Source organism: Salmo salar, chromosome 09 (genome assembly GCF_965601325.2).
Source record: "Salmo salar chromosome 09, fSalSal1, whole genome shotgun sequence".
NCBI classification, from domain to species: Eukaryota; Metazoa; Chordata; class Actinopteri; order Salmoniformes; family Salmonidae; genus Salmo; species Salmo salar.
In genome coordinates this window covers 11,748,186-11,760,000 of record NC_138299.1, presented here as the reverse complement: position 1 = coordinate 11,760,000, position 11,815 = coordinate 11,748,186, and the positions used below count along the sequence as shown (strand labels likewise).

The 11,815-nt window shown below is 41.7% G+C and overlaps 1 protein-coding gene across 1 annotated transcript in view; it reads right to left on the bottom strand.

Moving 5' to 3' along the window:
• rnf144aa (ring finger protein 144aa) overlaps positions 1 to 10,403 on the bottom strand; it is a 66,581-nt gene extending 56,178 nt beyond the window's left edge. The window contains exons 1-2 of the mRNA XM_014210189.3: positions 9,997 to 10,403; positions 9,628 to 9,848 (exon numbers count right to left, since the gene is read on the bottom strand). The gene's annotated coding sequence lies outside the window, so the exon portion shown is untranslated. The remainder of the gene's footprint in view (positions 1 to 9,627; positions 9,849 to 9,996) is intronic.
• Positions 10,404 to 11,815: the final 1,412 nt, after the last annotated feature.

Sequence of the window (11,815 nt, the reverse complement as noted above, 5' to 3'; positions counted from 1 at the left end):
GAGACAGTTTAATCCAAAGGGCATGGCACAGGGTTATTTTCTCAAGCGTTATGCAGTTTGGTAAATTGACAGGAATTTCAAAACTTCTAACCGTAAAAAAAAAAATATGCAGTGACAGTGAGTTCTCTTTAACAAAAGGACACGGTCACAGATAAAGACGTCCTTTGTGTCATCCCGGCACCCGTACCATGGGACTGACACGTTTAAGGACCTTTCTGATTTTCCCAACACAGCACTTCACGGATAATCAGTGGGAAGACTGACTGAGTGGGCACTAAGTCTCACTGTGGCTTGAATGAGATCCAGCAAGGCCACACTGGGCCATCCCAACTACCTAGCAGTTCGCCACACAGTAAATGCAACGGGAGAGTAAAAAGTCTTTCAGATGGAATGCAATCTCTATTTGCATGCTATTGTCCATAAAAACGGATGCAAGCTCTATTGATAATGTTGTAGATACTGAAAGGCCTTATGACATACTGGTAAATACAATGCTGCTAAACATACTCCCCCAGTCTGTGGAAACACATTTGCTGTTGTCTGACATTGATAAAGTGTACTTCTACTTAACTCTCTCCCTATGGGGCTAGACAGCCGCGATAACACCTTACGCAGCATGTTGGCTCACATCTCCCCACACCCTACTTCAGAATCCAAGTCCGGAAAAAAAATCTCCTCTCCCCCTTTTCACAGACTAGTTCTGCGGCCCTCTCTGGTGTCGACCACAGACTGACTTATACACTAAAGGCCTGGGTCATAATCATTAGGCACCAAACGGAAGAAAACTGACCGAAACACGGAGGGTTAGAGAAGGAGAGAGAGGAAGTGAAAAGTACCTAAGGAAACACACTCACATCCTGTTTGTTTTGTTGAATGCACTGACACAATTAAGCCTGTAGATAGACAGAACACACTCGCTTCAAGTAAGGAACACTCAAAAAGAGCAAGGTCTCCGACTTACCATATGAAAAAGGGAGAGACAAAACACCATGGTGACTGACTTAATAGGGGAGGGAGTGTGGGCTTTAAGGGCGGTTACGACTAATGCATTCACTTATCTGATCAAAGCATTCCCCATTTTCTCCAGTGGAATTACATAAGCGTACTATAGCTCACTCGAATGGTTCTTTATCGTAGCCTACCGAGCAAGCCTATTGCCTTTTTCTTTAAAAAAAAGATATATATATTCAAAAAAATATTTAAAAATAAATAAATAAATAACAAAAAAAATAAAAAATAAAATAAAATAAAATCGCACAATAATCAAAGCCCAGGCATACAGGCATCATGTTTGAAAGGTTCAGGTTTGTAGTTCTCCTTAAAATGTGTGAAGTGTGTATCCATTTGTAAGGGTGTACTACTACTTTGAACTCCACCGCAGCAGTATAAGTGTACACTCCACTACGTATTCATTTGGACACTAAAGCTAGATCTTTTAATTTGGGTTTATACCCCCAGTATTTTGGATTTGAGATCCAATGTGTCAAATGAGGTGACAGTACAGAATGTCACTTTTTATTTTAAGGTATTTTCATACATATCTGTTTTACCGTTTGAAATGAAAGCACTTTATGAATCTAGTCCCCCATTTGAAGGTGTCATAAGTATTTGGACAAATTCACTTCTAGTGTTTAAAAGTAGTCAAAAGTATTTGGTCGCATATTCCTAGCACAGAATGACAACATCTAGCCTTGTGACTGTGTGACAACACCTTGTGACTGACTACCGTAATTTCCGAACTATTAAGCACACCTGAATATAAGCCGCACTCACTGAATTAAAAAATATATATTATTTTGAACATAAATAAGCCGCACATGTCTATAAGCCGCAGGTGCCTACCGGTACATTGAAACAAATGAACTTTACACAGGCTTTAACGAAACACGGCTTGTAACAAAAATAAAAAATTTGCAGTAAGCTTTGTCTTTTTGCACTGAGTCAATTCCTCACGCTGCTGTTTCCAACGTCTTATCATCGACTCATTAAGACCAAGCTCCCGTGCAGCAGCTCTATTTTCTTTTCCAACAGCCAGATCAATCGCCTTCAACTTGAAAGCTGCATCATATGCATTTCTCCGTGTCTTTGCCATGATCAGGGTGACAAAATGACTACCGTAATCAGAATGATGGGAAGTTTGAGAGCGCTCGATTTAATCATATATTAGCCGCGTCATTGTTTAAGCCGCGAGGTTCAAAGCCTGGGAAAAAAGTTGCGGCTTATAGTCCGGAATTTACGGTACATCTAGCTTGTGACTGACTACATCTAGCTTGTGACTGACTACATCTAGCTTGTGACTCTACAAACTTGTTGGATGCATTTGTGGTTTGTTTTGGTTGTGTTTCAGACTATGTTGTGCCCAATAGAAATTAATGGTAAATAATGTAGGGTCATTTTGGAGTCACTTTCATTGTAGATAAGAACAGAATATGTTTAACACTTCTACATTAATGTGGATCCTACAATGATTATGAATAATCAGGAATGAATTGTGAGTAGTGATGAGTGAGAAAGTTAGAGGCAAAGATCATGCCCCCAAAACATGCTAACCTCTCACCATTACCAATAACAGGGAAGGTTAGCATTTTTGGGGGGTATGATAGTTATGCCTCTAACTTTCTCTCCCAGCTGGCCTAACAGCATTTACAAGGTAATGGCCTAAAATTAGGCCCTGCTCAAAAAATGCTAACCTCTTGTTATTGGTAATGGTGAGAGGATAGGATGAATGTAAGAATGTCTAATTTACCAGCCACGTTGCAGGGTGGTCAGTCAGGGCTCTACAGTGCAAACATTTCATTAAAAAAAATGACAAAAGTCAAGTATAAGCAGTCACGTGCAAGTTGTGATTATTAGCAAAATAATTGCTGCAGTAGCTGTTTTCAAAGTATTTCTGCCATTTTGTTTCATGTCTGGTGATGTATAAAGAAATACACATCCTAACGTTATATCCCACCTTGCGCAGCAACACAGCCTGGTTGGGGCCAAAAAAAATCTGATTTAGGCTCTGGTAATGAAGAACTGAAGGTAATTAGGCATTTATTAGCCGGTAAATGCTTCTGTTTAAACTGAACGTGTGTCACATTTCTGGAATGATTGTGCATGCAGTCACAAGCAGCCTGAGCTACTTACACGAGTAACTTTTAATGGTTTAACAAGTTCAATGGCACTAAACAGATTCATGGCATTCCAATTCCGTGTCAAGGCGTGAGGAGCAGTGTTTTCAGTTACTCCCTCCATACTTATGTGAATGCAACGCGATCAAATGTGGCAACCTTAACTCCCATCAGGTAGTCCAGTGCATGGTGCAAGCATACCCACAATTTCAGCATGCTACAATTTCCCAGTCACGTGTAACATTGATATGGTATTTCTATAAACAAATACCATATCAGAGGGATAGTTTTTCTGCTTATGGCAAAGTAAGCCCTAATGTTTATCTAGTGACGATGACCAATACATTATGATTGAGTTAAAGCTGTTTGAAGTAATATTGCAAATAGAAATGGCAGTTTCACCGCCAGCTTTAAAGTACAACAGTCATAAATCCCTTCATTCAAAAACAACAGAGGTTCCCTTCTCGAAACGGAGCAACTAATGGGCACTTTTTCAATTACATTTTTTCAATAATTTTTTATTTCAAGCAAATACTTTTAACAATTGCCACTTGAGGAACAGTGCAGATAAAGTTTGGTAACAGAATGACAGTAAAATCTCGGGCAGTTTTTCAGGCGACGGCGTTTTCCAAAAACTCTTACATTTCTGCTCTGAATTAAGATTCAAAGATGTCTGCAGAAAGAATGGGGTGTCAGCTATGACATGACACCTTGAGTTAGAAAAAATATATATATTTTAGTTATTGAACTACAGTAAGTGGAGTGGTTCACCACCCGTTAACAGAATGGCATCATGGGTCCTTACAAATGCATAACTATGAATGTCATTCTCTTCATGGTGATGTATGCTGAATAGGTACACAAAGGTAGAAAAATATCCTTATTTTGCATGGTATTATTCTACACACTGGCTTTTATTCTATTGAGCTCCACCCTCAAACAAGACCACATTTGGTTGGCACAGACCGGACCAAATCTGTACCAATCATAGACATCTACACTGAACAATTATAAAACGCAACAATTTTCAAAGATTTTACTGAGTTACAGCTCACAGCTCACAAGGAAATCAGTCAACTGAAATAAATTGGGCCCTAATCTATGGATTTCACATGACTGGGAATACAGATATGCATCTGTTGGTCACAGAGACCTTAAAAAATAGGTAGGGAATTGGATCAGAAAACCAGTCAGCATTTTCCCACTGAAGTTGGTTACAACGCCGAACTGTAGTCAGGTCAAGACCCTGGTGAGGACAACGAGCACTCAGATGAGCTTCCCTGATACGGTTTCTGACAGTTTGTGCAGAAATCTTTCAGATGTGCAAATCCACAGTTTCTTCAACTGTCCGGGTGGCTGGTCTCAGACAATCCCGAGGGTGAAGAAGCCAGATGTGGAGGTCCTGGGCTGATGTGGTTACACATGGTCTGCAGTTGTGAGGCTGGTTGGAATACTGACAAATTCTCTAGGTTGCTTATGGTAGAGAAATGTACATTCAATTATCTGGCAACAGCTCTGGTGGACATTCCTGCATTCAGCATGCCATTTGCATGCTCCCTCAAAACTTGACACATCTGTGGCATTGTGATGTGTGACAAAACTGTATATTTTAGAGTGGCCTTTTAATTTTCCGATGCAAAAAATGTTAACAATATATTTGGGGGTTGTTGTTTTGTTGTTGTTGTTGTTGTTGTTGTTGTTGTTGTTGTTGGGGCTGTGTAATGATCATGCTGTTTAATCAGGTTACTTTATATGCATTACCTGTCAGGTGGATGGATTATCTTGGCAAATGATAAATGCTCACTAACAGGGATGTAAACTAATTTGTGCACAACATTTCAGAAAAATAAGCTTTTTCTGCGTAAGGAACATTTTATTTTAGCTCATGAAACATGGAACCAACATTTTACATGTTGTGTTTATATTTTTGTTCAGTGTATATTTCACAAGTTTTGACAGAGTACAGTACAGTTCAACAGAGTATAGTAAAGTACAGTAAATTAAAGTAGAGTAGAGTTCAGTACAATACAGTAGAGATGCTAAGCTACAAGACTATTTCGCTAGCACAGACTGGGATTCATCCGATAACATTTAGGAATTTACCACATCAGTCACCGGCTTCAATGATAAGTGCATTGATGACGTCCTCCCCACAGTGACCGTACCGTACATACATATCCCTATAAGAAGCCATGTATTACAGGCAAAATCTGCACTGAGTTACAGGCTAGAGTCGCTGCTTTCAAAGAGCGGGACACTAATCCGGACACTTATAAGAAATCCCACTACGACGTCCGACGAGCCATCAAACAGTTAAAACGTCAATACAGCACTAAGATAGAATTCTACTACGCAGGCTCTGATGCTCGTTGGATGTGGCAGGGCTTGCAAACTTTCACGAATAACAAAGGGAAACCCAGCTGCGAGCTGCCCAGTGACGCTATGCTTGCGTCGAGGCAAGCAACACTGAACCATGCATGAGAGCAATAGCGCTTCCGGATGACTGTGATCTCGCTCTCCATAGCCGATGTGAGTTAGTTAAAACAGGTTAAGGTTAACATTCACAAGGCCGCCGCGGGCACAGACGGATTACCAGGACTCAGAGCATGCGCTGACCAGCTGGCAAGTGTCTTCCTGACCAAGTCTGTAATACTTACATGTTTCAAGCAGACCACCGTAGTCCCTGTGCCCAAGAATTCCAAAGTAACATGTCTGAATGACTATCTGTAGCCATGAAATGCTTTGAAAGGCTGGTCATGGCTCACATAAACACCATCATCCCGGACCCACTCCAATTCACATACCGCCCCAACAGATCTACAAACGACGCAATCTCTATTCAACTCCATACAACCCTCTCCCACCTGGACAAGAGGAACACCTACGTGAGAATGCTGTTCATTGACTATAGCTCAGTGTTCAACTGACTCAATCAGGACCCTGGTACTGAACACCTACCTCTGCAACTGGATCCTGGACTTCCTGACGGGCCACCCCCAGGTGGTGAGAGTAGGAAAACAACCCATTCGCCACACTAACCCTCAACACGGAGGCCACCCATGACTGCATGGCCGCGCATGACTGTAACACTATCATTAAGTTTGCCGACGACACAACGGTGGTTGGCCTGACCACCGATGACGATGAGACAGCCTACAGAGAAGAAGCCAGTGACCTGGCAGTGTGGTGCTAACCTCTCCCTCAATGTCAGCAAGACAAAGAGCTGATCGTGGACTACAGAAAACAGAGGGCTGAGCACGCCTCCATCCACGCCGACGGGCCTGTAGTAGATCAGGACGAGAGCCTCAAGTTCTTCGGTGTCCACATCACTAAGGAATTATCATGGTATTCACACACACCAGAGTCATAAAGAAGGTATGACAACGCCTCTTCCCCCACATGTGGCAGAAAAAATTTTGCTATTGGCCCTCAGGTCCTAAAAAAGGTCTACAGCTGCACCATTGAGAACATCTTGACTTGCTGCACCACCGTTTGGTATGACAACTGCTTGGCATCCGACCGCAAGGCGCTACAGAGGGTAGTGCATACGGCCCAGTACATCACTGAGGCCGAACTCCCTGCCATGCAGGACCTCTATACCAGGCGGTGTCCGAGGAAGGCCCTAAAAACTATTAGACTCCAGCCACCAAAGTCATAGACTGTTCTCTCTGCTACCGTACGGCAAGCGGTAACAATGCACCAAGTCTGGAACCAACAGGACTCTGAACAGCTTCTACGCCCAAGCCATAAGACTACTAAACAGTTAGTGAAATATTTGTTACATTTACAGAAGGCAAATCATTTCTCCAAAACGAAATATAAATGTTGATATTAGTTGACAGGGGGCTTTACTAAAACATGATTGACTGTGTTTTGATTTCTTACACCTTTTTAGACGTTTTCTAGTAGATATTTTTTTAAAGACCCCTTTTCCGTCTGTGTGACAAGAAATCAAAGCTGCTTATTCAAAATGTTTAGGATGAAAATTGGTTAAAAAAAACGTATCTATGCCTTAATTTCGCCAACATATAGACTCTTAGCTTTCATTTGACACTAAATGTGATATGTTCTTTTGAACTTCACGTTGGTGCTCATGGGTCCTTTTACACGGAAATGACCTAATCATTCACTAGCGGTCTTTTAAAAACTACAGCCGTTCACGTTACACGCCAAGGCAAGTTCAACGGCCATAAAATGCTTGGACGCACATTGCGAAATGCCCATGTACTTATTACTGAAAAGGAGGCTTGTGCTGTTTGAAGCCAACATAACACCCCACACCCAGGTACATGCAGTGCCTGTTTAAATGAAAAGGAATACTCAAGGCTGCAGTCAGTATCATTCATCTGGGCTTTCTGCTGGTAAAGGTGGATGCTTGAGGCAGGACTCACAGTTCTGAGGGATTGGGGAGTGCAATGTTGACTGTGTTCCCAAGAGGCTGGCAGGTACAGTGGGTTCTCAGCCTGCCTCTCATAACCAGCATATCACATCCATTGAAAAACACATCCATCTTCCTCTCATGCAAATCCAGGTCCATTTCCCCCCGAGAGTGGCTTGTCACTCAGTGAATGCATTTCAATAGAACCATTCTTCTCAGAACAATCATTTTTCTTAACGAGAAAACCTTTGGCCATGGAGTTGGATGTGTTTTGTTCCCTAACGGGAATGCCTGCCTCATTCGACTAGGAATAAGAAAAATGGAAACTCCATCACCTTGCATGCCTGTCTGCGAGGCTGTATTTACTTAACCTTTGAAGTGTTTGATACAATACAGAATCATTTAAGGGAAACAGAATCAATTGTAGAGCATGGGCCAGATAAGAGCACTGATGGTGAGAGAGAAATGGGCATGTATGTACAGTATAACAATGTGTTCTCAGCCTTGACCATGCAGACATGCTCTTTGTTCAGTAGCAGGATGTCATGTCTAGGCCTAATCTTTACCACTGATGTTACCTAGCTGATTTAAAGATGCACTATGGATAAATCACACCGCCATTTCCTGGTTGCTAAAATTCTTACAGCTCGCCTAATTTCAGTTTATTCGACAAAACAAGCAGTCATTGCGTAGAGAACCATTGTACCATCTAAACCACTGTAAAATATATTTTCCATAAACAAAAATAATGTATATTCAGCTGCTTGAAGCTGGTGTACAAAACCGAAAGAAAGACGCAAAAATGAAACTTCTAAACGGGAAGCATAGAAATGACACACAAAACAGATCCACCTCTTCTTAGACTTGCTTTCAACAGGAATGAAAGATCTACAACTCATATTTCTATGTGAATTTGGTCAGGTAGTCCAAAAAGTTAGACATTGTATCTTTAAATGGAACTGCCATGGCAAGGCACAATATGACCTTTTGGTGCCAACAAAGAGCAGTCGACCAGTCTAAACAACACAGGTTGAGATTAATATTGAAATCAACCTCTGCGGTGTTACTGTGTCATCAATGATCTTTTGTGTTTCAATACGTTTCCCTTGAAGAATATCATGGATTAACTTCATCTAGAATCTTTGATATTCATTTTTTATAGTATCACTATTTAGCATTTAATGTTACCTTATTCTGGGTGATGACACTCACTAGAACAATAACCCAGGGGGATATTAGACTTACAAATGATTTAGGGTGGGGCGTACGTACGTTCACCTAGCTGTGCATCATATTCAACAAAAACTCTAGATATCAGCGCTGTATCAGTCTCATGGTTGCTGAGGAGCGCTGTACTTGGATAATGAAAACGTTGCTGCAGTGTCAACAACAGAGAGCAGCAGCTCATAAAATCATAACAGTGGTCACCACCTGAGTGGATCAACAAATAGAGTCTTGGCTAAATAAATTGGAGAGCTCAGAGTATAGACAAGACAAGCAAATGACAAATGCAAAAGCGCTTACTAAACAACAGGTCATTGTAGAACAAAAAAGGCAATCCTAATGTTGGCACCCTCTCAGTTAATTTTCAATAGGCCTAATGTTATAACAAAAAGCCTACAGTAGGCTGCAACACTATTAAACACTATTTTCTTGCATCAAGAGTATCCCACTGGGCACAGACATCAATTCAACGTCTAGTTTTGTTGTCAACAAATGTGAATTCAACCCCAAAAAATGTACCATGTCATTGAAGTTAAAAATTGTGTTTAAAAAAATATCCAATGATGACTTTTTGTAAATCCAATCCGTTTTCCACGTTGATTCAATGTCATCAATGAAATGACCTGGAAACAACGTTGATTCAACCCGTTTTTGCCCAGTGGGATGCTACTGTAATCTACCTGTACAATGTAAAAGGTGAGGGATATTCCAGCTGGAATTGCGATAACAATGTACACCTATATTGCAAAGCAAATTCGTTCAAAATTGTCCCTCCGCTTATTACAAGATAACGTTACAGAAACAGTGTAGCCTCGCCTGGACGAGAAACACAGCGCCGGGTTCTCAGGCAGAACTGTCGTGTGTGAACATTACATCTCGGTGAACATGTTGGAAATAAAACACAAATATTACCTGGCCTTTTGTGACAGCGCTGTCTTCTTGGTTAGGAAATTACTTCAGGAGCGATGAAAGCAGAACTGCAATGGTTATCTCCTGGAAATATGTAGGTGGCTGATAGCCAGCTGCTACTCGAGAGGCATCGTGAAAGGCAGGTTACAGAGTATCGTTTTTGGTGGTGACTGACATTCTAAATGACTCCATGAATGTATCTGAAAGATTCGACCATGTATCACCTGGAAAGAAACGAATATTATAATCAATGCAAACAACGACTACCGTTATGTGGGTAACGAAAGCAGCGCCACAGCTGACAAGCACTAACGCCTGACAGCTACAGTATAGTAGCTGCATGGGGAAATAATGAAAATACTGAGGACTCACTTGCAACGTCCAGAACGTCCCCTTTACCCGCCTCGAAACCGTTTGCTCACATAACACAAACCGAGCTCATCTCTGCACATAATATTGTGAATGTCACAAGGTGATGTGCCTACCTTGAAAATGCCCTGCAGCACTACAATAAATCGTCAACAGTTACCAAAGCCATAAACCCCGCCCAATTCTACAATTTATATTAAAAAAATGTGATTTTGAACCTAACCATAACCACACTGCTAACCTTATACCTATCACTAAACTGTATTAAATTATGGCCAAAAAGCCAATTGTTGTCTTCATGATTTTCGCGGTCGACACACTGGAATGACGGTAAATGTATGTGAACGTGAACGGTTCTGTTGACTTCTTCTTCTTCTTCTTCTTCGTGTGTCTTTCCGGCAGACTAGACGCTGTGTTGCGTATTGCAGCCTTTCACGCTGTGTTGCGTATTGCAGCCCCCCCCCCAAAAAAAGGGAAAAGGGGAATAGGAGAAACTTAAATTGCACCACCATCTAAACCTGCACCTATACATTATCTCCCAAAACCCATCACCCCATCCCACTACTTTTAGGGTGTAGGCTCCCCTAATGGTATATATATATAAGTCCGATGATGCTGTGACACACTGCCCCAGACCATGACGGACCCTCCACCTTCAAATCGATCCCGCTCCAGAGTACAGGCCTCAGTGTAACGCTTATTCCTTCGATGATAAACGCAAGTCAGACCATCACCCCTGGTGAGACAAAACCGCGACTCGTCAATGAAGAGCACTTTTTGCCAGTCCTGTCTGGTCCAGTGACGGTGGGTTTGTGCCCATAGGCGACATTGTTGCCAGTGATGTCTGGTGAAGACCTGCCTTACAACAGGCCTACAAGCCCTCAGTCCAGCCTTTTTCAGCCTATTGCGGACAGTCTGAGCACTGATGGAGGGATTGTGCGTTCCTGGTGTAACTCGGGCAGCTGTTGTTGCCATCCTGTACCTGTCCCGCAGGTGTGATGTTCGGATGTACCGATCCTCCGATCCCGTGGTCTGTCCATCCTGTCTCCCTGTAGCGCTGTCTTAGGCGTCTCACAGTACGGACATTGCAATGTATTGCCCTGGCCACATCTACAGTCCTCATACCTCCTTGCAGCATGCCTAAGGCACGTTCACGCAGATGAGCAGGGACCCTGGGCATCTTTTTCAGAGTCAGTAGAAAGGCCTCTTTAGTGTCCTAAGTATTCATAACTGTGACCTTAATTGCCTGCAGTCTGTAAGCTGTTAGTGTATTAACGACCATTCCACAGGTGCATGTTCTTTAATTGTTTATGGTTTATTGAACAAGAATGGGAAACATTGTTTAAACCCTTTACAATGAAGATCTGTGAAGTTATTTGTATTTGTACGAATTGTCTTTGAAAGACAGGGTCCTGAAAAAGGGATGTTTCTTTTTTTGCTGAGTTTATATACATATAGAGTTTTTATATACATATATATACAGTGCCAGTCAAAAGTTTGGACACACCTTCTCATTCCAGGGTTTTTCTTTATTTTTACTATTTTCTACATTGTAGAAAAGTAGTGAAGACATCAAAACTATGAAACAACACATATGGAATCATATAGTAACCAAAAAAGTGATAAACAAATCAAAATATATTTTATATTTCAGATTCTTCAATGTAGCCACCCTTTGCCTTGATGACCCCTTTGTACACTCTTGGCATTCTCTCAACCAGCTTTACCTGGAATGCTTTTCCAACAGTCTTGGTGGCCTACAAACCTGACTCAGTTACACCAACTCTGTCAGGAGGAATGGGCCAAAATTCACTCAAATTAT